At 36.2% G+C, this 23,549-nt stretch overlaps 1 protein-coding gene across 2 annotated transcripts in view; it reads right to left on the bottom strand.

Moving 5' to 3' along the window:
- Positions 1-23,295, bottom strand: part of luzp1 (leucine zipper protein 1) — a 64,508-nt gene extending 41,213 nt beyond the window's left edge. Inside the window, exon 1 of one of the 2 annotated variants that reach the window (XM_087290634.1) lies at positions 23,104-23,295. The gene's annotated coding sequence lies outside the window, so the exon portion shown is untranslated. Of the gene's footprint in view, positions 1-22,019; positions 22,990-23,103 lie in introns of those variants that run through there. The other variant, XM_087290635.1, reaches the window with a different exon arrangement.
- Between the last annotated feature and the right edge of the window lie 254 nt (positions 23,296-23,549).

The raw sequence follows: 23,549 nt of genomic DNA, 5'->3' as shown, positions 1-23,549 counted from the left end.
CGATAATATCATATCGAATTCTGATGAAATTTAAGTCAATGGCAATGATAAGCTGTGGACTTTTTTAATACTCTATATTGATCCAAGAGTCAGTCACACAGAAGAAATGTGCAACAATGAGAATCTAAAAGTGTGTTGACAGAGATGTATCAGTCAAAAAATGAACGCTCTAATTTTTCCGGCTTCAGTCATTGTTGGGGTACTCTTAAATCTGGAAGCATTAACGACTTATATCGAAATTTTCATTATCGATCAATACAGAAAAGAATTATCAAGATTGCATTTTTGTTAGGGATGAACAATATATTGGTGCCCATATCATTATCAGCCAATAAATGCTTTTTTAAATTTAACATTTTCGATCCAATATCAAAATTAGGCTCAAATCTAGAAAAGCCGATAGGTTACATGATTGTACAGAACTGCCTGCCTCTTGCATGCATGAGTCCAACTTGTTCAGACTTGTCCAGTGCACTAGCTTTCCTCACATTGTTTATTCCTTCAAAGTCTGTCCTTTCTTTGTGTGCTATTGCCATAGACATCACGCAGTGCCTGCAGTTAAAGTTGGAAACTCACAGCGGTTTATCATAAACTTTTCATCAATAATTTTTCCCGCAATTAATCACAAGAACGAACATACTGTAGAAGCACCTACATGTGTTCAAAAGAATCTAAAACGGCAAACAGGATGAATTTATGCCACATTTTCTGAAGTAAACCATACAATCTGTATTTAGCTTTTCACTTGTACAGTGACACTGAACTGTCAAAACGTTTTTTTGGACATTACATATTTGTACAGTACTGAAACAAGTTTTATTCAAGAACATTTGACCTGGTTTCAGTTCTAATTCTTTAATTTTACCTAAAATATATCTAACTTGTTTGTTAATTAAATCGCATTTTGTTATTTAACCTATTATTTTTATACAACAATTAAGTTGGATGTTGATTTGCTATGCGAAGAAAAAGAAATAATTTATTTTTAGCATGCTAATATATGTGAAATCATCAATATATATATATATATATATATATAAAAAATCACCTTGCAATTTTTAAATTATAGGCTATTATGTTCATAAGATCAGTTTAACCTTTTTTAATGTTTTTAAAATAAAATTAGCTGTTCACTGTAGAAAACTATAACATTTGAAATATGTATATTTATTGGCTGTAGCATAACGGCTATTGGCCTCCAAATCTTAAGACTTATCGGTTAGCGATACCACAACGGCCAAAAACTCCATATCGGTGCATCCTTAATTTTTGCCATATCGCCCAGCCTTATAGAAAATCAATCCAATATGTTTATTTTATTGAAATGGTCTGAACTTTCAAGCACATGTAAGCTACAGCTTCATCTCGTTTTTTTTTTTTTTTTTTAGATATGCTCAAATCATGAATATATTGCTTTTATGCATATTGCTGACATTTATGCCTGATTCTGTCTGAAATAGTAGGCTAAGGCATTTTTCAAGAAATGATTCACTACTCGCTATTGATCTGCAACTGAATCAACTTTTTTTTTTCAACCAGCTGATTCAGTTGCAGATTCATATATTATATTTGCAAATTATTTGACAGCCAAAGTCTTTAATCATATCAAAAAGTAATCAGAAAAAAAAATATGGGTCCAGCAGAAAAAAGAAAGTGTGTTTGGGAAGGGCTGAGTAAATAATGACATTTGACATTGCTTTAAAGTGTAAAAGGAAATTCCAGTTGAATAAATGGATGTCAAGCTTCCATATTTCCTTTTTTTTTTTAAATAACATAATTGCCTACAGGTTTCTCTCTAATTAAGACACATGTAATGTATTAAAATTCTAAAAGATTTGCATTGTGCAAGATAATTACACGCCTCTGCATGAAGGCATTACAAGCCAATATTCTGGAAGATTAACAAGGAGTTTCCACAGTTAAAAATGACATAATGCGGTGTGGAATTTAACCAGCTGAACACAGGTATTCATTTTTTAAGATATAAATATCAAAAAGATACTAATGACAGGGAAGAGGACATAGAACACTTTTAATCGGCTAGACAAGACAGACTTTGATTTAGCCACAGTGACGTCAGGCATGAAGGAAATTAATGAACTACTTTAGAAGAGTCGTAAAAAAGGCAGAAGAGGAAATGATGAGTGCGCATGGGGGAGAAGAGGAGACTGATAAAGAATGAGTGCGTAACAGAGGAAGAGGAATGCTGAAAATGAGATGCATCGTCATCCAGATGGTTAGACTATGAAGACTCAGACACAGCAAACCTCACTTAACAAGCCAAAATCAACAACATCCCTCGCTCAGGAGCATCAACAGTGCCAAAACCCGTTCAAACTATTTACAATCCAAACGCCCCATCACAAGGGCCTAAACCACCACATCTATCAGGCTGAAAAGAGTCAGGGAGAGAGGAGAAAGGCTGCTGTTTTATGCTTTAGAGAGAAGAGGGGAGACAGAGGACCTGCACCATGTTAGCCTGTACATTCCTCTCTCTGAGAACATGTATATTTTTACTGATCACAGAGAAAAACAATCCAGCACAGAAGGGCCATGAGATCGCATGCTTAGGGAGAGAGAGGGAAAGAGAAATATGGCTCTTTCAAGCATTGGACACCTCCAACAATCTCAGAGTGATCAAAACCAGAGCTTTTCTACTATACACTGAGGTTTGAGACCACTCGTGAATATGATTTAGCTCGCATTTTTCACATAACATTGCACACAAGTCTGGTTTAAATTAATCTATTTTAACAGAATTAGGTTTGTATTTTATATAGTTGGTAAAATGTAAACATTTAAACAATCCCTGTATTTTTTTATAATGAATTTGTAAACTGTATTTATTTCGCAAAATGCTCCTTTAGGTGTTTAAGCAATGTATTAGTGATGGGAAGTTCGAATCATTTTACTGTCTCTGATCTTTGAGTCTCGTGTTATCGAGATAAACGAATCTTTTTTTCGAGTCATTCTGTTTATTTGGTTCAATTTGCCAACATATTCTTAAAATGTTACGAATTACTTCCAAACACATCTACAACTAGCCCAAAAGGTTTATCACACAACAAATAAGTCATAAATAGAATACTATAAGAAGGAGAAAATAATAATTCAATGTTTACCTGCTCTTTTGTCTATGAAGGTATTGTTGTCTGTTTGCTCAGCTCACCTCTTAATGTCTTCAAATGTCAGTGGTTCGTTCACGTTACACTGACAGTCACATTTAATCTTAACCAAAGTACACAGTCTGAGTCGATCTTCTGGTTCTTGAGTCGTTTGTTCATCACGTGACAGAATGACTCAAACCCGAGGACTCGAGAAATGAACGGTTCAACTCTTTATTCGGCTCTAAACGCATACGATTGGCCCGTGAGGAACGAATGACTCAGACCCGATAGAGGACTCGAGAGGTGAATGGATCAATTCTTTTTCCGGCTTTAAACGCATATGATTGGCTTCTGCCTTTCTGCAATGAACGACTCAAAAGACTTGAAATTAACAATATCACCTGCACAAATGTGTGCACGCGCAAATGAACGAATCACTCCCTGAGAGGACTCATATTTCCCAAGTCACATTGAAGATTCGTTCAAAATAAACGAATTGTTCATGAACGACCCATCACTACAATATATATTGAATGGCTTTTCAAAACTTGATCAGTGCCGCCATTTGCACAGAGGAAGATACATTAGGTAAAGCTCACACCATATTAAAGAGTATTAAAACGAGTGCTGTAAAAACTAGCTAAATAATGCAACATTCAGTGTGTCCACTACTTTGCTCCACTAGAATTAAGGCTGAACAATTATTCAAAAAAGATTGTGATCTTGATTCTTGATCTCACACTTTATCCAGCACCTCTATGATTCATAGTAGATGTTTTTCAAACCTAATAAGTCTTAGTTTCTTTATATTAATAAGTCTTTTTTATTTTGTATTATTTTGTATTTTTATTATTATCTATTTTTGGAATTTGATTGTAAAATCAAATTAGTTGTGTGCTCATGTAATCACTTTACTGTGCATAAAAGACCAAGTCAAATTTAAAGTCTATTCAAGTCCACCATTCCAAGTCTATATAATATTTAGACCTACACATAGGCCTAATATTGTTATTGTTTTTTAGCCATATGTTTGAGAAATAAAAATAATAATAGCCAACTCGAACCTTTATTTTACATCTAAAAAATCTTGAGAAAATTATGATCTTTAATTTAAGCAAAATAAATTGTGATTCTCATTTTAGCCAGAATCGTGCAACCCTACCTGGTATATTTAAATGAATCTGAGAACATTAAGAATGATTAGATAAAAAAATAAAATAAAAAAAACTTCAATTCATTTACTCATCCCCCACTTGTTTCACATATCTTTCATTTATCTGTTGAACACAAAGGAAGATAGTGTAAACTAAAGAATGTTGGGAGAAACCAGCAACTGACTTTCATTGTATTTTTTGTTCCCCCTATAAATGCCAACAGATGCTTTTTTTTAATTTTCAGAATATCCTGTTTTGTGTTCAACAGAAGGATTTTTTTTATATAAAAGTTTAGAACCACTTGAGTTTGAGTAAATGGTGAAGTCTTTTTTATCTTTGCTTGCTTGCTTTGTCATATTTCAGCATCCATATTTTGCTTGGTTTCAGAAGTACAAGTACATTGCCTGATGTGCAAAAAAAGATTGTGCAGCCCTAATGAAAAAAAAAAAAAAAACTAATATTAAGCTTATTACAAATATTGGATGGCAGACATATTTTAGTGAAGGTTTCTTCATGCATAAAAAAAAAAAACACTGACTAAAGTACTGAGCTATGGCTGGGCGATTTGGCCTAAAATTTAAACTCTATAACAATTAATGAATGATTATTTAGTTTATTAAGTTTTGTACAGCAAATATGCTTACATATTACAAGTGAGAGATTTTTTGAATGTAGTGTGCATTACTTGATTTTAAAAGAATTGCAGGAAACACGCACTCTACTGTCTATAAATATTCATAAATAAATATTTTGCGCTTTTGGAAACAATCAATTATTTTCAGATTTTTTTTTTCATATTAAAAGTAAAAAATATCTCTTCTGAATAAAAGCATTTCTTGCATCTTCTGTAAACAAATATTTTAATGTATATAAAAATTTTTATGTAATGGAAAATATGGGCAAATATGGTATCAAGGCATCTCTGGCACAGCTTCCATTCATTGTCAATGTAGTGCAAAGTACGGCTCAAAAATGAGTCCATTGTCCTGCTTGACCAGAATTCAGATGTGGCTGCAAAAGTATAAATCGGACTTAACAGAGCAGGGTCACGTGACTCCACACATGGTAGGGAAATTCATTTTAAAAATTGTCCTGGAAAAATTAGATCGATTATAGATTCTGAATGTCGATTTAGATTACTTTTCAATTAATCGCCCAGTTCTAGACTGAGCTTAAGGTTTAGGAATCAATTCCAGTGTAGAATAACATCAAAACATCCATATTGCCATGAATGAAAGAAAGAAAGCATAACTAATTGTACATCTATTTCTAGATCAAATTTACATTTTCTTTCCATGTGAACCCAGCTTTATAAGTGCAAGTTATAAACTTCAGGAAAGCTTTGAATTAAAACATCAGGAAATGATGGTGCTTTTCCTGATCTCTAGTAAGATCACACCTCTCATATCACTTTCCCACGGTCTCTGGTTGAAGCACATCTAAATTCCCAAAACAAAGCCAACTTTACAGCCCATGGCTATATTTTTCTACTGTACTGGTGGGAATGAGTGTCAAGAAGCTCTTATTTTTGTGGCAAACACAAGCATGGAAGCCTCCAGCTCAGCTTACAGTTAATCAAGAAGTTAATAAGCTCTTAAATCAATGTGAACATGTTGCTCTATACATGTTAACAAACATTCAAATACTTCACAAAGCCTCAGCTGACACTCAATCAGGCGAATCATAACAAATAGTTTGAACACCGAGTGTCTAATGAGGTTTTTAATCAAAGAGCAACCGTTGACAGATGGAAAGTTGGACGTGAGAAACAGACATGGAGTTATTGTCCCTCTCTTGGACTGAAAGTTGATGACGGGTGACATAACAAGGACTGACAGCAGTGCTGGAATCCGACCGCTGAGTAAAACACCAGCCAAACTTTAGTTCAAGTTTCTCTTTTATTCCTGCATTGCTTTCTTTTTCCTCTTTATGTTTGCTCGCTATTTCATTCTCAATTGGTCTCTTTAGAGCATGTTTCTTGCTGAGAATTGAGGAAAGTGTCTGGAATTGAATTTCTTCATGTGTTCTGCTTACACACCGTTTCCCCATTGCAATGTGTCTGCACTGTTCTCCCCCTCCACCCCAAATCAATCCCACCAACCACAGCAGAGGATTTATGAAAGTCAGCTTGAGGATGTTGATACAGGTGCCTGCGCAGGCCCTCATTCTCCCTCTCTCCAGACACTCTTTAACCTCACTGTACCCACTTGATTTTTTATCTATCCATCTAGCTTTGTCTTCCACATGCCTTCGCAAGACAAACAGATGCTTTTACAAAGAAATGCACTATACACTAAACAATTAATGAGATTGTTCACCCAAAAATGTCAATTCTGTTCTCTCACTTGTTGAACACAAAAAGAATAAGTTAGTTTTTTTCTGCTATGGTTGTCAATAGTGACCAGTTTCCAAATTTTTTTTAAATATACATTTATATTATTTTGTGCATAACTGAAAATAATACACTTTTTAAACCACCTAAGGGTCAGATAATAATGAGTAAAATTTAATAACAGGGTGACCTTCTTTAATACTTTTATACAGCTAGACACTTTAAACTGCTAATAAATGCTCAACTTTAAGCTCATCAAAATATCCTCTAAAACATCCATTAAAGAAGAGGCACTCAACCTTTTTTATTTTTATAGGCTGCACCCCCCTAACTGCCATCAATGTCCTTTTATTTATATGAATATTAATTTTATATTAACATTATTTAAAAAGAATGCAACTGAAAACCAAGTAATACATTTAGTTTGACGGGACTAGACTAGATCAATGTAGATGGACAATGCATAATCCACAAATCAGATGGCAAGATCATTCTACTATCAAAACAAATATTGGACAACATTATTATTTTTTTACTTCTTTGCTTTAAATTTATCATGGTCTTAAAATCATAATCTAATCAAGCAATGGAAAAATAAAGCCATCCTAACGTATGTCCAGAAGTCAAAAGCTCTTTTTTAATAGTTTTAAATTATTTAAATATTCCAAAAATCACAACAAATATTTTCCCTCTAACAAATATTTTCCCTCTACATTAGTCCCACATAAAACCATACGTGGAACTGCTTCTCAAAAACTCTTAACAAACCAATAGTAACAAAAGGATAGCATAATTAATTTTAAATTACTTAAAATAATTTATGGTAATCCATTTTTATTATTTCGATTAAGGGTTATTAATAGGCACTGCAATGAAAATGCAGGTCAGAAAATATTTGTATTTACCTATAAATGCTTATTTTAACCATTCAACTTAAAATCCAAAGAAATACTCAGTGTTACAGTGGGTTATTAAAGAACATTGTAACTTCTATGACTTTAAAAAAAAGTTTAAAAATGATATTGTAATTAATTGCAATGAAGTTAAAAGCCTAAAATTCTGTCATCATTTACTCACCCTTTATTCTAAAGAAGTGTCTTTCTTCTGCTGAACTCAAAAGAAGATATTTTGAAGAAAGCTGGAAGCCTGTAACCATTAACTTTCATATTATTTGTTTTTCTAACTATAGTAAGTTTTCAGCTTTCTTCTAAATCTCTTCTTTTGCATTCGAAAAAAAAGAAAAGAAAAAACAAACAGAAGGAAAACGTGTTTGAACAAGCAGTGAATAGCGAGTACATTTTTATTTTTGGGTGAACTATCCCTTTAACACATGGTTCCTCATTGGATATAGGGTTACTGTTAAATTTTCAGCATAAAAGAATTACTGACCTGACGTTACTCCACATGGCAGACTTAGAACATCATTAAATGTAAACCTTGCTTGACAACTAAATACAAGTGTTTTAGAACTGCACAAAGCCAATTTGAATACAGATTACACATGCATGCACAAATTACAATTCTCTCAACAAGGATTCTTTAACATTAGTTGCTGCATTTATGAAAAAATGAACAATACTTGTCCAGCATTTACGAACCATAGTTTATTTTTTTAATATATAGTTTATTTAGTTCATTTACTAATCGATATTAAAATCTAAAGTTATGCATGTTAATACTATAATGCACAGAGTTAACAAGAACTATCAATGGACAATTACTTTAATTAACATTAACAAAGATGAATAAAGACTGTAATTTATGTATTGTTCATGTTTCATGTTAGTAACATTATTTAATAGAACATTGTTGCAAATTGTTACCTTTCGACTGTTGTTCAAAACAAACTCCTACAAAAATAGCCTGTAAGAAGTTTAACAAGCGTACTTGTCTCTTTCTCTCTGCTACACACAAAGTCTTCGTATAAAATCAATCCCAAACAAACAAAGACTCATTCCTGCAGCTCCCATTCTATAATTCATTCTAATTCGTTGCAATTATAGATAATCATGGTGGAAAACCACCAGTATGCTCCAATCTCAACAATAATCTTCTTTAAAAATTATGTAAATGGACTGTAACAGAGTCAGGGCCCTACAGTCAAAACACTATAGGATCATACAAGGAAAAGACACAAGAAAGAGATCAGTATCCACATGATGAGCTGTTAAAACCCAAACTTTCTGCTGAGACCGAGAAGTTTGTTTAATGGGCAAAAGGCATGCTGTTTTTCTCTAATAAATGCTCTTTTAAGTTACTTTCATGTCTTCAGTATAGAACAGGATTCTATGTGTTACACAAACCTCTTCCATAGCATGTCTCCGTAGGCAAAAAAGTGGACCTTGAAGTGAGCTGGAACGGCTTCTAAAAAATGCTAACTATGCCCCTTTTCCCCTCTCTCTCGCTCTCCAAAGATTGAGTCCAGCCCAACTTAACCATCCAACCCATAGCATTCCTGTGTTCTTCAGCCCCTTTAACAAAACACAGTGTGAGAGAGACGTCAAACGCATTAATAACACAACTTTCCACACAGCTGACCCAGACATCCCTTTTAAGGCCAAGCGGTTCAAATTTCTCTTTTCATTAAGTTCCAAAAATACCTCAAGAACAGGGAGAAAAAGAGAAGGGAAGAGAAATCATTGCACTGCCCAGTTTGAGCTGACATCTTATGGTTTGGAAAATAGAGCGAACAGCTTTCAGACTTTGAAATGAGATTGACTTTGAAATGGATTGACTAAAAAAAAAGAAAACTAAAGCTTGACATAAATACATGATCTAGTCTACAGGATTCATTTTTTCTCCTTCGGTTTTGTCCCTAATATATCAGGGGTAGCCAGAGCGGAATAAACCGCCATACAGGATTCAAACTTATTTCAATGTGGTCATTTCATTGGCCCATGAACATTTTCTGTTTGTTATCAAAGTATTCCATACAGTAACTGTAATAAGAGGCAATTCAATCATGAATTAATGTTAAAACAGCTTTCATAACATTATTTATCAATACAGGTGTGGCTCTTTCTGGATTCTCAGAAGCTATAAGGAAATTAAAAATGTAAAACAGGAAATACGCTGGGAACATTGTTTTTGTTTACAACCCTCAAAATGGTCTATAAAATTAAGCTCCAAAAAAAATGAATATTTTAATAATTTTCATAGATTTTTTCATGCTGCAGGTATTTATTTTAGATCATATGAGATACAAAGACTATTTAACAACAAAAATATTTGTTTCTAAATTTATTGTATAGAGTTGTTGCTGAATTTGACAGAAAAATCTACTCACTTTCACTCAAGCACAAGTTTAGGGTGCTTTCACACTTGGTTTAATTGCCTGGACTAAACCAAAGTTTGATTGTCCCTCCATGCCACCTTCTTGGCTGGTTTGTGTTCACAATGTCTTTTTTCCTGCTGAACCCCAGTACGCTTGTGTCATCAAGTTGCTGTTTTGTGCACAGCTGTTGTCAGGTGATAGCCAGGAAAGCAACACGGCAAAATGGAGATGTCCACAGATCATGGTCATTCAGCTTTTGCTGAATCTTTTGGTTTGTTACCAAAATCTAAATACAGAGAGGCACTTGCATTTATCTGCCGCAAAAAAAAAAAAAAAAAAAACATTAAAAATGTTTAGAACATCACGCAAAGTCTGCAGAAGTCGTTTTTGGTGAAGACAAGAAGCCATCATCACTCTTTGCACTGGGTCAGTCCTGCTTGTCACCAAGGTAGGTTATACACAGACATACACACATGAATGAACGTTATTAAAACTAAAGTTTTTTGTACAGTTGGTGGTTCATTTCCGTTATTTAGTACGACTGGATTCATATCAGAAGTGAACCGTACCCCAGACCATATCTTTCAGGTGGACTCGGGTACAATTCACAGTTGCGCACCCAAGTTCAGAAGACACGTTGACACTAGCCAAATGTACTGTACTTTGACGTCAAATGAACCTGAGTGTGGACAAAAAGTGCTAGTGTGAAAGCACCCTTAAAGATCTGCCTGGGAGAAAACTTTAAAAAATGGTTTGAATTCTTCATATTTGGTGCCATATCATCCACTTTTTCTGACAGTCTTCTGTAAGCAGCTCTTTCAAAAGCAAACATCTGAGAGACATACTAGTGTACAATTAATCATAAATAAACTAAGCCAGATGGAGAAAATAATTTATTTTGATTGTAAAAAAATGTTTACATTTCATCCATTTTTGTAATAAATGTTCTTCAGAAAGGGAAAACAATAGTCTGAACATCTGCACACAACGTGTGCCATTCCTAGAGGTCATTTCCATTTAGTTTTGCCTTAAAAGAGCTTTTGTAGAACATACTTGGACGACATCCTGAATACGCTGGGCTGTGTCTAAAATTATAAACAAAAAGTCGGTTCTGAGATCTTACACTGCTTTTTGTGATGTTTTTATCTTTATTTACAACATCTTTTCAACAGAAAAACAGTCTACAGAACTCAGTGTGCCTATTAAAAGTCTAATAAAAAAAAAAATAAAAAAAAAAAGAGTCTTTTTTACATCATCTTGCAGGTGTAAAAGCAGAGTTTTACCAGGCATGAAGTGGAAGAGATGTACGAGACATACTTTAGGCTTGAACTGTCCTTTCAAACTGTAAAACATATGTAAACCATTATAGAACTCAGGACAATGTTTGCAATCAAGTGTCACAGTGGAAACATGTTTTCTATCAGAGATAAGGAAGAATAGGCCTCGGACCAGAGCAGTAAAAATGTGCATCTGCCTAAGTTTAACTTTCTCAACGTGTTTGCATAGTTCAGAGGTCACAGCTATCCTGTCTATAATAAAATATATCAAATAAAATCAAACTGAAGATGTTTTCCATTTATTCAGCACAACTGTGTGTGATCAGAGGGTGAGACAAAGGAAGTGTTATGTTGTTCTACAGGGACTGTTCTACATATATGGTTTTACAGTATGATGCTGAATCATGGACAGGAAATGATACACTTGTTTGTCATCTAATCCCAGTAATGCTAAGAACAGATAGTAACTCAAAATGCCAGTCAAATGCTAGCATGTTTCTATTTTTTTTATATGTGGTGTCCCTGTGCAAAATGTAGTAATTTAGATCCATTTTGAAAAAGATTGATTTGGATGTACGTGATAGCAAAAAGAAAGGTTAAGGATGTGTGTAGGGTGGGAAAAAATGGCTTTCACACTGTATGCATGACCGCACAATACATTTAACGTCCCTTCTAATTATGCCAATAAATACAAAATGGTTATCATGAGTGGCCAAACCAAAAAAAGGAGGTGTGTATAGATGTATCAGTGACCTAAACAGGAATTAAAGCAGTTTTAAAATCTGATAACAGAAAAAAGCTGTACTCTTGTGAAATGATCCTGATTTAATTACATCACTCCATCTTAAATACATCAGCTCAAGCGACATCCCAAATAGTGAACTTGATGTGAACTTGTGGACACTGCTGTGGCCAACTCTGATCAGTGTTACTTTAAAGTGTGAACTTTCAGAGTGAAACACAAGGGTTTAGGGTGACACTTGGGACAGAGCACGACTACACTCAAATATTTGAGAGTTCCTCTTTTCTATTAAGCCTACACGCATAATGGTGATGATGGATGATAGGAAATAGCTTGCTCTTTTAAACTATCAACTTTGACAGATGAGTCCATTCAGTGTTTATCCAATAACACTCGCTCTGAACTTTTTAGTACAGTGTGTAGACAGCAACGTGGCTTAAACGTCAGCTAAAACTAGAGTTCATGCTTCAGTGAGAAACTGTGTGGCGAGAGGAAGGGCACAGCCTCTTTCCCTGCCCATGCCTGAACCTCTCTGCTAGACTGGAAATCAGGTCAGCTCTGGACACGAGAGTCTCTGCTTGTGTTTCCATGTGGAGGGTATAAATAGGGAGTGTAGTGGAGACTTTAGGGAAAAAAACAACATGGTCAACAATGAGGGAATCCTGGGACATCAGAAATTACATCCACAGTATTTTTGTACATCAATTGCTAGTCAACTGTCTGGCTAACTTATTCTTTGATACTTGTTTGGGGTTTCAACTGTTACCGATTGAGAAAAACCTGAGGATGAATAAATGTTAGGCAATCTTTTTGGGGGTTTCATACTAATAATTCATTTCAATCAACACAAAACAAATATATTATGAATTAGTATATAATAATATATAAAAACAGTACTCAATCTCACCTAGTCCTAGAAAAGGCCAGTTTATACTTCTGCATTGAGTGCATGCACTTGGTTCGTAGCCTTCACACAGCCGTATACCCGTTGCCATAACTTGATGTGGATCCTGGCATGCACTTCTCAAAAAATGTAATTAAATGTCATGGCAAAGCAGAGTGCAAGATGATTGGTTGCCTTGCTTGCACTGGTTCCGCCTGCTTCTTTCTTCCTTCAATAAATGCAAGTTTGAGCTCTCTCTACATTATCATTGCATTTATTGCCAGTGTAAGCTCAAAACGTCTGCTAAACACTTGACACAGTGGAACATAGAAACCCCATTGCTTACTAGCATCTAGGACAGGGGTGCCCAAACTTTTTCTTATGAAGGGCCAAAAACCAAACTTGATTGAGGCTAGTGGGCCAAAGGCAAATTTAGTTGACATTGGGTAATTTCTGAATTATTTAATAATGTTAAAAAATGACTAGAAAACACTGCTTTAACTAATACAGTAATATAATGAACTTATTACAGTAAAAACAAAACAATCTCATTAATAACAGAATTACACTTGTTTTTGCCTTGATTTGCTTGTCTTCTGCATAGTCCTCAATCTGTTTAGTAACAGTATTTACATTTTAAAAATCAGATTCATTTTCAACATTCAATTGAAACTTTTGATTTCAGTTTTGCAGCTCAGCAATAAAATAAACAAAAAAAAAAGGTTACATCAAATTAGAAATGACAATCTCTGCATGAAAGGCAATCGCCCCAACCCTCTCCATCATATACTTACTCTCCTCTCAGATGAGATGGTGGTGCAAATTAAAGGTTACAATGGGCCAACTTTGGTTCGCTGGCACTACTTTGGGCATGGACATGCAAGGTATGTGCTGTGGGTTGAGAACAACCCAAGCTCATTCTGATTATGTACCCCTATATACATTTCTGTAGAGCGCCAAATTTGTTCCAGGAGCTATGCTTTTTGCAGTTTTTGTTTTCGCGACTCCACCAGAGGCTGCTGTGTACACTTTTTCAAATCTCAAACTTGTCTCTGCTGTTCTCTTGTTAATCCACTAGAGGCCACTTTCGACTGACTGGCTTAAAGACTGAACAACCGACCGATCCTCCGACCCTTCTTACCTAAACCCAACCAATAGTGTTTTAAAAAGCACCGACTGACCCAAACACCCACTTCCCTAAATCCAACCGCAGTGTTTTATAAATAAATCCAAAAAAGAAAAGCCCTGTTTTTAACATGTTTACCACATTCTCACAATGTTATTTACTGGTTTATTTTATTTTTTAGCTTTTGTTTTTGTCTTACCCACTTTCTGGATCTGCTGTAGAACTCTGCTCAGCGTCTTAAGTCCACCAACGTACATGTTGAGCTACCGGACAAAATGGTAACAGCGGAAAAGCCATCCATACGGAGGCAAGAGGTCATATGGTAAGCGAGAAAAGAAATGGCATCATACCGCCCCGTAGCATTCATTTTAAAGATGAAATGCAGTCATACGTAGCTCTGACTACATAATTCATGATCTCCAGAAATGTATAGAGGGCTATGTTTTCAGAATGAGCCTATGTTGGGTAAGAAGTATAAATCACACTTAATTCAGATTAAAGGTGCTTCTGCCCTCTACCCATTGATGATGACTTTCACCATTCTCTCATATAATTCTTGTGACCACTCGTGTTCAGATTTCATTGAGATAATTCCCTTGCATTTCATAATGCTCTACATAACTTTCAAGGGAGCACTCAGTGTGACACTCGAGTATTACTGAATGATCCAATCATGGTATGCAGCTTAGTAGTGAGCCAGAAATGATTAATTCAATTATGCGAAAGAAATAGATTTAGTAAAAGATTGAATAATTATTTTTGGTGCACTTTTTCACACAACATGTTGAAAAATGATCACATGTCAGTAGGCGGCATATTGTGAATTCAACCCCAAATCCTTTCGAATGATTTTTTTAACTATGCATGTGGTCAAAAGCGGACACGCTTAAAGCATTTTAGATTTCATTTAAACCTGGATCTTCTGCTTGTAATTGAATTGACCAAGAACTACCTTAATACTAAGTGCAAACCTGGAATAAGTGGAATATTAGCCTTTTGAAGCATGCTAGATGAGAAAATCAGGACAGTTTTAGCAAGCCATCAACCATATCCCTACTGGAATTCCCCATCACCACTTAAAACAAACACACACAAAAGCTAATGAACTTAAATTCAACTATTTTGGTTCTACAGAGTAATGCAGCTATGTCCAGAGTGCCGTGTCGGTTACTGGGGGAACATTACACCATCACAGAGCATGTGGGCTGCTGTGTATGCATCACTCGCTTCAGCTGAGCTATTTTCAGGAGACCTGACAGATATTTCAAACACTCCCACTCTTGCACCCACACTCCTCAACAGTCACAGAGGAGGTGGAGAAAAAAAAAACAAAGTCAAAGGTCAATGAGAAATCATTTGCTGATTGATTTGAGAAGCATGTTACTGCTGTGAACAGCAATGTGTCTGGGCTGACCTTTCATATTTGGGTCACTGACACGGATAATAATAGGTGTAAAAAGGCCATATAAATACACACCTGCTCTTTAATGCACACTAAATCTCCTGTATTCTGTACACATGCTCAAGTGTAAACACAGGCATGTTTGAGCACAGGTGAGCGAGAAGGGTGTGGCATTTTTGAGAAGAAAAGTAATTCAACATCCTTTACAGATGACACCGAGTGTTTAACACTGGAGAATCTGATGAGTTCTGCTCACAAGTATGCTGGATGATGTAAAACATCACAGAAGGAGCAGGTCTGAGCATATCCAAGCTCATCAGTAATCCAAGACGCAGTGCAGTACTTATCAGCTCTGGCCGTGTGCCTCTTTATTACTTAACTGTGAGCTCTTCTATCCTAATAAGGGATGCATGATATATCGGTGCCCATGTTTATATTGGCCGATAACTGCTATTTTTAATATCGGTTGTTATCGGTTTGTTAACAAAATTAGGCCGATATCCTTTAGCCGATAATTTAAATTAGAAAAAGCAATCAACCCACCCCCCCAACCCTCACCATTTATACTTTCATCTCAAATGGGATGGCGGGCTAAATTAAAGATAATCATGGTCAACTTTGGCCTGTGGGTCTTAGTATGGGCATCTCTGTTCAAAACAATGCACTATACATTACAAATGCAGCTGAATGACATGCATTTCAACAGCTCATCAAAAAACATTACAAACCAAGTTTGAACCTGAAATTTAAGACCAAATCTGAACCTGAAATTTAAGACCAAATCAGATTCTGTAGGAACAAACAAGAAATAACAGAACTTCCCTGTTTACACCTAGCATCAGGTTGTTTTGATCGATCAGATCACATGTAGATGAGGGACACATTCCAGTTTGACAGAACTGTCCTAATCCCTTTAAAACCAGGTGCAAACACACTCATGGAGGAAGCCCCCTTTCTTTGAGTTCTGTCGCACAGTGTGAATATCAGTCCTCAGGGCAAACTGGGACAGCTGGACTGGTTCAGTGTGTGTTTGTGTGTGTAGGAGGTGCTGCTGTAATCTTCTACTGTTCACACGTTAACACCTCTTCTTCAAGCTGGATGTCTGTCAGCAAGCTCTCACACTCCTTGACAGCACAAAACTGAAGACACCTTCAGCTGTGAACCAGAATTGGTCATCCTTTCCATAAACACCAATTTTTAAGTCACAGTTTGAAGTAACACCAACAAAAACCCAAAGTTATTTGTTTTCTTCCAAGTATTTATGTATTTGAAAGTGCTTGTTGATGTAAGACTTGGTTTATAACTTGTGTAACAATGCATTTTTTTCATGACTTCAAGGGCTGGGAATGCGATTTTATGCATTAAAGTGATCTAAGATTGAATGTAATGTGAAGGTAATAAAAAAACAGGTTTAAAATAGGAATGTGTCTACTACTTGGAATAAAATTAACTAAAACTAGAAGTAAACAGGGCCTCAGTTGCAATGTTGGAAATACATTTGCAGGTTGTAAAAAGCTAATCTGCCAGTGACGTTCACACCAGCTTTACTGTTTGTCACATAAGTACATCTGTCTGCTAAAATACCCAAATAAATGCAACTTCCCTTTGCATTTCAGTAGAAGTGTCAAGTCATTCTTACAGAGAAAGAAGAACAGTGATGTCATGTAAAGTTTCCAAACTATCCCATAAGTATAAAACTAAAGCTGCACTCACAACCTTTTTCCACCATAATGAAAACTTGTTAACAGAATCTGTTGATTTATTTGATTGAGAAAGAAAGAGACACAAAGACAGAGAGAGAACACCAGGAGAGAACCGCAATATTCAATTTAAACCTCACACTAGTCATTTAGCTTCTCCATAATCCCCGGGACTGGTGTTAAGTCTGGTAATTACTCTTATTGGATACCGATAACCATCACAAGCGTTTCACTGCATGTTTCCTCAGAGTGGAAAAGCAATCAGCAGGCTGGCAAAACCAGCAGCAGGCCCTGCTCATAAAGGAAAGTGCTGGAGAGGGAGCACCGCTATTCATCGCGTGAAAGTTGTGCAAACGTTCTTCTTCAAACTTTCTCTTGAGAGAGGACTGAACTGCCCCTGCTTTTACACTTTCGCAAACACCCACCCATCCTGTTCCAGCTGACAAAGTTCACATGCACTATTGTATAACCAAGAATGGCTCATCAGAAATCAACCTTTGCTCTTTTAAGGTGAGAGACAAGTGAAACAACATTGCAGGTCATGAAACACACAAGACAGAAAGAGATAATCTGTAATAGAAGAGCAACACAAAGAGTGTCTGTCAGCATTTGGCAGAGAGCAAATACATCCAGCTTCAGATCTCCAGCTGAACATACTCCAGTACAGTGGCTCTCCACTGATTTTTCAAAAATAAATGGTAACCAAACACAGTAAAGTATTTAGTACTCCATGTTTCTGGGGTTTCTTTTACATAAATACAAGCGCAAAATTGTTATTACAGAAAATCATTGAACAGCACAAATGTTCTGACTTTAAATGACTTTTCTAGAGCTCCAATTCAACATCATTGATTACATAATCATAAGGCTGAGTGATTAACTGAAATCGACATTCAGAACCTTTAATCGAGCTCTTTTTCCATGTCGATTCGTTGACTACTTTTCCTTTCGAATCACATGACCCCACAAAACTGAAAAAGCTTCAGCACTTTCCAGCCATATTTGATTTCTATGGAGTTATTTCAATGACAAATGTTGTGAGCACAGTATTACAAGCTGAGAGTGCAATGATGTAGTATGAGCGCGTGAACGTTCATGCACAAAACTTACTGCATGCTCAAATATACGCAGCTGATTTATTTTAACATTTTCGAAAAAAAGTGACTGTTGGTTTTAGGCAACATGCGTTTTCAATTTCAGTTGTTCAAGGAGAATGGTTCAATAAATAATCATAGATAGTAGCTGGTGTGTGTTTCCTTCAAATAACTTAATATCAAGTAATACACCCTTCATTCAGAAATCTCTCCCTTGTAATATGTGAGCATATTTACTATACTTGTCAGTGAAATAAAAGACCTTTTTTAATAAATAAAATAACTGTTTATTAACTGTAATTGATTTAAAATGTTCAATTAATCAAGATTTTATTTTTATGCCAAGTGGCCCAGCCCTACGTAATCATGTACATCCAAAGAGTGAGAACACGTATGTGAATGCACCTCAGATCTCTAATAACGGATGTCAACATTAATAGCAATGCCTTGAAATACATTTTCTATTCGTGTCAGTATCGCCGACAGTAATGCTGGTCAGGACAGACACTGCGTCAAAAACAGCTGCACGTTACGATACAGAAATCCAATTATAGAATCAATGATTACATTTTATTTTATTCTATTTTTTAACAAATAAAAGCATTAAAATCATTTTGTAAAAACTCTCCAACCTAAAATGACTGAACAGTATTTTTTAAATATATAAATAAAATATTTGATTTAAATATAAACAAGCCAATTATATATTTCTGAGCCTGGTTTCTCTCAATTTTTTTTCCCTTTACTTTCGTCAATTTGCTGAAGTTTGATCCTCGCCACTGGCTTGTTTGGTTGGGGCTTGTGGAGCTGGGCATTGATGGATTTGCTCTTCAGTATTTGGACTTTTTTAGCAGTGAATATTAAACCACACTGAACTGAACTAAACTGAACTCTGACAACTGGACTGACACAGTTTCAATTCTTTGTTAAGCTGCTTTGACACAATCTACATTGTAAAAGCGCTATAGAAATAAACCTGAATTGAATAGATTTAAAATAAAATAAATACTATTAGCATTAACTATTGTGCAATATATTTTTTTCTTTTGCTTCCCTAAATGCATGAGTAGCAGAACAACATGTGACTTTTTTATGATGACAACCCAGCACTGAGAAGCTTTAAAGATCACACTAAAATGCAACAAGATAGGTACAGCAAAACTCTAAATTAAAACAGGGTTAAACTTTAAACTTTTAACTCCTGGCATTCCAGAATCGTCCTTTGGTTTTAAACAACCACACGGCCTGACTTCCATTCAGAACCAACTCCAATTGAGTCTGTCAAACTATGCTACTTTATCATAGAAACTCACATGAAGTTCAAATATTTAATCTCCACTCCATAAAATTCCTGTATCAACACAAAGGCAGGGCTTGTGCAAGATTCAAGTCTAAAGCTATAGAGTCATATAAGTGTCATATAAGCTATCAAGTGCCAGTATCCATAACAGTATTTAGTTCACAAGGCTAATTAACTGTTCATACTGAACACACTGACACAAGTGTTCCCTGACAGGCGCTGTCTCTCAGGCCTTACTGGAAATCCGTCAGTGCTCTGCATTTAAGTCGGGACAGGTCATGGCAGGTCCTCTCTGCACTCGTCCTCCCCGTCTTTGCTTTATGGGCCCCACCTGCCTAATGTAATGGAGCTTGTATTGGGGGTTGCTGCTGTTCTTTCTGTGCTTAGTGTTTTATTTTCATGTCAGTTTCCCAACCCCCCAACCGTCACCGCTGCAGCCTACCTGACAAATGCAGACTCGTTTGTGAGTGTGTGTGTGTGTGTGTGTGTGTGTGTGTGTGTGTGTGTGTGTGTGTGTGTGTGTGTGTGTGTGTGTGTGTGTGTGTGTGTGTGTGTACAAACAATTCTGTTCATAAATAATTGTTTTTGAATAAATGTTATCTTATAATTACATTAATTGTTCTTGCTTTTCTTCACACACTGATTTTTAATCCCTGAAGACAATTTATTTTAGCATGTCAGTGCTTTACTTCATTCCTCTACACCTGGTATAGAGGAGTAAATTCTCCCAAAAATGATAATGCAATGATTGATTGCTGACCCTCATGTTGTTCCAAACCTCTGAAACATTTGTTCTCCTTCAGAATAGAAATTATGATATTTTATATTAAATCTGAGAGAATCGTCCTCTACAGACCACAAGATTCCTGACTTGTGCAAAGTCCATAAAGGTCCAGAAGCTCAAAACAGACTACATGCCTTCAGTGGTTCAATTGGAATATTATCAAGCTACAAGAATGCTTTTGTGCACACAGAAAAGAAAAATAACGACAACTTTTTCAACAGTTCCTTCTCATCAGATATTGTGCATGCATACACAAGTGACTTGTCAATAGACCCTTATCTCAAAGAAATAAATGCTAGAAAATAGACAAGAGGTCAATCAAAACACTATGTGAAAATGCAAATATGTCTACTTGCTTTAGATTAAACAAACTGATGAGAAAAATCTGGAATCTGGATCTGGAATAAAAAGGTCCCTTTACTGAAATAGTCGTTAACATTGTATAAACTCTACAGATAAGCCTGTAATGTGTCCAAGATTCCAAACTCTTTTAATCAAGTGTTCAAGTAGACCATTCCCTGATGGAATATTCAGTGTGAACACTCTACTCAACTAACATGTTCTACAAAATGGCACAAAATAATGCAAAAGTATACAAAATGAGAGACTTCTATTTTTAAAGTTTATGTGAAATCAACATTGAAATGAACAGGACATCTCACTTGATAGTTTAAACCTTTGATTCCTTTGTTTGCAGGGGTTCCCATACTTTTCAGCCTGTGACCCCCAAAATAACAATGCCAGTGACTTGCGAGGTGTAAAATATAAATACACAAATGTAGACAACAATAGGCCTATATAAAAACAAACATATTGACAACACAAAAAACTATGTACCATATCATTTTTTATAGTCATTTAATAATTTGTTTAATTTATTATTATCCTCACCAATAGAGACTGGTGGACACAAGGTTTTAAGCATCTATTCTTGGTTTAATTTTGGAAACGCCTATCAGAAATCAATTTTCAATATTCAGTTGTGGTCTGTATTTATTTTTAATGTATTTGATTGTAATAAAGGTGTCGGAAAGTGTAACCTGGTGCTATAAAATCAGTCTGCTGCAGCTAATGCTTTGTTGTTAATCTAACATAAGCACACCAATCCCATGAAAAAATCATTTAAAGGCAGATGGCTTTTCATTTGCATGTTGTTTGTTTTATATTAGGGATGCTCAAACTTTTTCCTATTAAGGGAAAAAAAAACAAAATTGATTGAGGCTAGTGGGCCAGAGGTAAATATAGTTGGATAATTTTATAGTTTATATAATATATATATATTTTTGTTAACTAATACAGTTTCTTCATTTACATTTTTTATGAACTTATAACAATAAAAACAGAACAATCTCATTTATGACAGAATTACACTTGTTTTGCCTTGATTTATCACCATCATACTCGCTTCTCTAAGATGAAATGGTGGGCCAAATCAAAGGTTACAATGGGCCAACCTTGGCCCGCGTGCCTACTTTGGACATCTTTGTTTCAAATGCAACTATTAACTACTCTTTTCTGTGGGTTAGGGATAAAATATGGTTATTTTAATAGTTTAATATAATTTATTTGACTTTTGTCAACCACCAAGCAACCCCCTGTCATTACCCTGTGAACCTACTTTGGGAACCACTGGGCTAAAAAATACTCCACTTTAAGTTATTCTACTTAACTAGCATACTTCATGCATACTATGTAAGGAAGTGTGGAGTACTAGGACTTACTTCTCGCCACCTACTGGCGTACTTATGTAACCTGAGGGAAAAGTCTGAACAAATCAAAGCAAACCAAATTAGTCAAGAGATTCAAACGATCCAAATTATTAAACATTTTAGACATGAACATACCAAGATACACAAATGCAATTGCAAAGCCCAAACCAGCCTGACCTCCACATGACATCCCTTGGTTCTGTACCCACACAGCACGCAAGTCACAAATAATAAACACCTGGGTTTTAGGCCAAGGCAAAAACAGGACTTCCCACTTCTGATAAAAGCCTTAATATGAACCATTTAAGGCTAAGCTTCTGTTAAAAGACATCAAACGCGTTTAATTGAGTCTGTCAGCGTGTGTGTGCACGCACTTCGCATCTCTAATAACGGCTGTCAACATTAATAGCAATGACTTGAAATACATTTTCTATTCGTGTCAGTACCGTCGACAGTAATGCTGGTCAGGACAGACACTGCGTTAAAAAAGCTGCACGTTACGATACAGAAATCCAAATTTAACACGGGATATCTGACAGGCGAACATGAGCGTCCCAGTCCCACACCGCTGAATCTTGCTTGCTTATTCGGCAGAAACGCAGGAAGAAAACGCTTTCAAGGGCACGTGGAAAACCGCTTTATTTAAGAAGAAAATCAAACTATTTAGACTTTGACTCACGTCGACCCAAATTCCTTCAACGTCTGCGGTATTGTTCTCAGAGAAAGCGACTTTTCCTGTCTGAAAACTCACTATATTCTTGGGTGTACGTGGCGTGGATTGTAAATCGGTTTGACATTTCAATGCTCGCGCGCGACAAAGTGCAAATCGGGTAAAAATGTTACAAATGTAAACTTTACTTCGCTACACAGTGTGATGCTGCTGACGTAGAACAACCCCTACTGAATCTCTGGTTTAGCCTAAAAAAAAATCACAACATAAATCGGTTGTTTCAGTTACCGCTCGGCTACAAACACCCGCGGTTTGGAAAGTCCCAGTTAAGTTTACTTCTGCATCTCTACGTCGCTATCATTCCTCCATCAGCCACTAAATAACCGGACTAAAATCGCCGCAGTCCGGCTTATCATCGAGCTCCTCCGCTGCAGCGAACAGGAGGGGGAGGAGGGTGGCAAAGTTGCCGCAGTTTGGAGTTGTGTCTAGGGGGCCATATTCCACCATTCAGCTCCCCTTCCACTAAAACTAGCAACAAATTTCTCTTACCTTGAGCACCCGGAGAAGACCTGTTTTCGGAGGTAGCTCTCTGGAAGGGCAAACCGCGTTTGACTTTTTGAGGATGAATTGAGCAGTTCTCAACAGGGTCCGCGCTGGTTCCTTCTCTCACCCCCTCCCTTGCGCAGCAGGATCAAACCATCACATTCCTTCGAGATCCAAACAATGAAAAAGGTGGGTTTTCCTTTGCCAAGAAAGACCCACCCCTAGAAGGACTACGCCGCCTGTGACCGCAGAAAGAACGCCCTGCTCGGCTAATACGATCCCGCCTTCCCCGAGGAGAGAGAGAGAGAGCAAGCGAGCGAGCGAGCGACGGGACACTCCAACAGTCAAGCTCTAGAGGAAGCCAGAGGAATAACGGGAACTCAGATAGTTCATAGTAGAGCTCGACTTTTTATTTAGCTCTACAGCAGAATAAATCAGATATTCAAACATTA

The sequence above is a fragment of the Danio rerio genome, chromosome 17, assembly GCF_052040795.2.
Source record: "Danio rerio strain M-AB ecotype USA chromosome 17, GRCz13ab, whole genome shotgun sequence".
Classification (NCBI taxonomy): Eukaryota; Metazoa; Chordata; class Actinopteri; order Cypriniformes; family Danionidae; genus Danio; species Danio rerio.
Note: the sequence above shows the minus strand (reverse complement) of the source record. Positions and strands in the feature narration are given on the sequence as shown.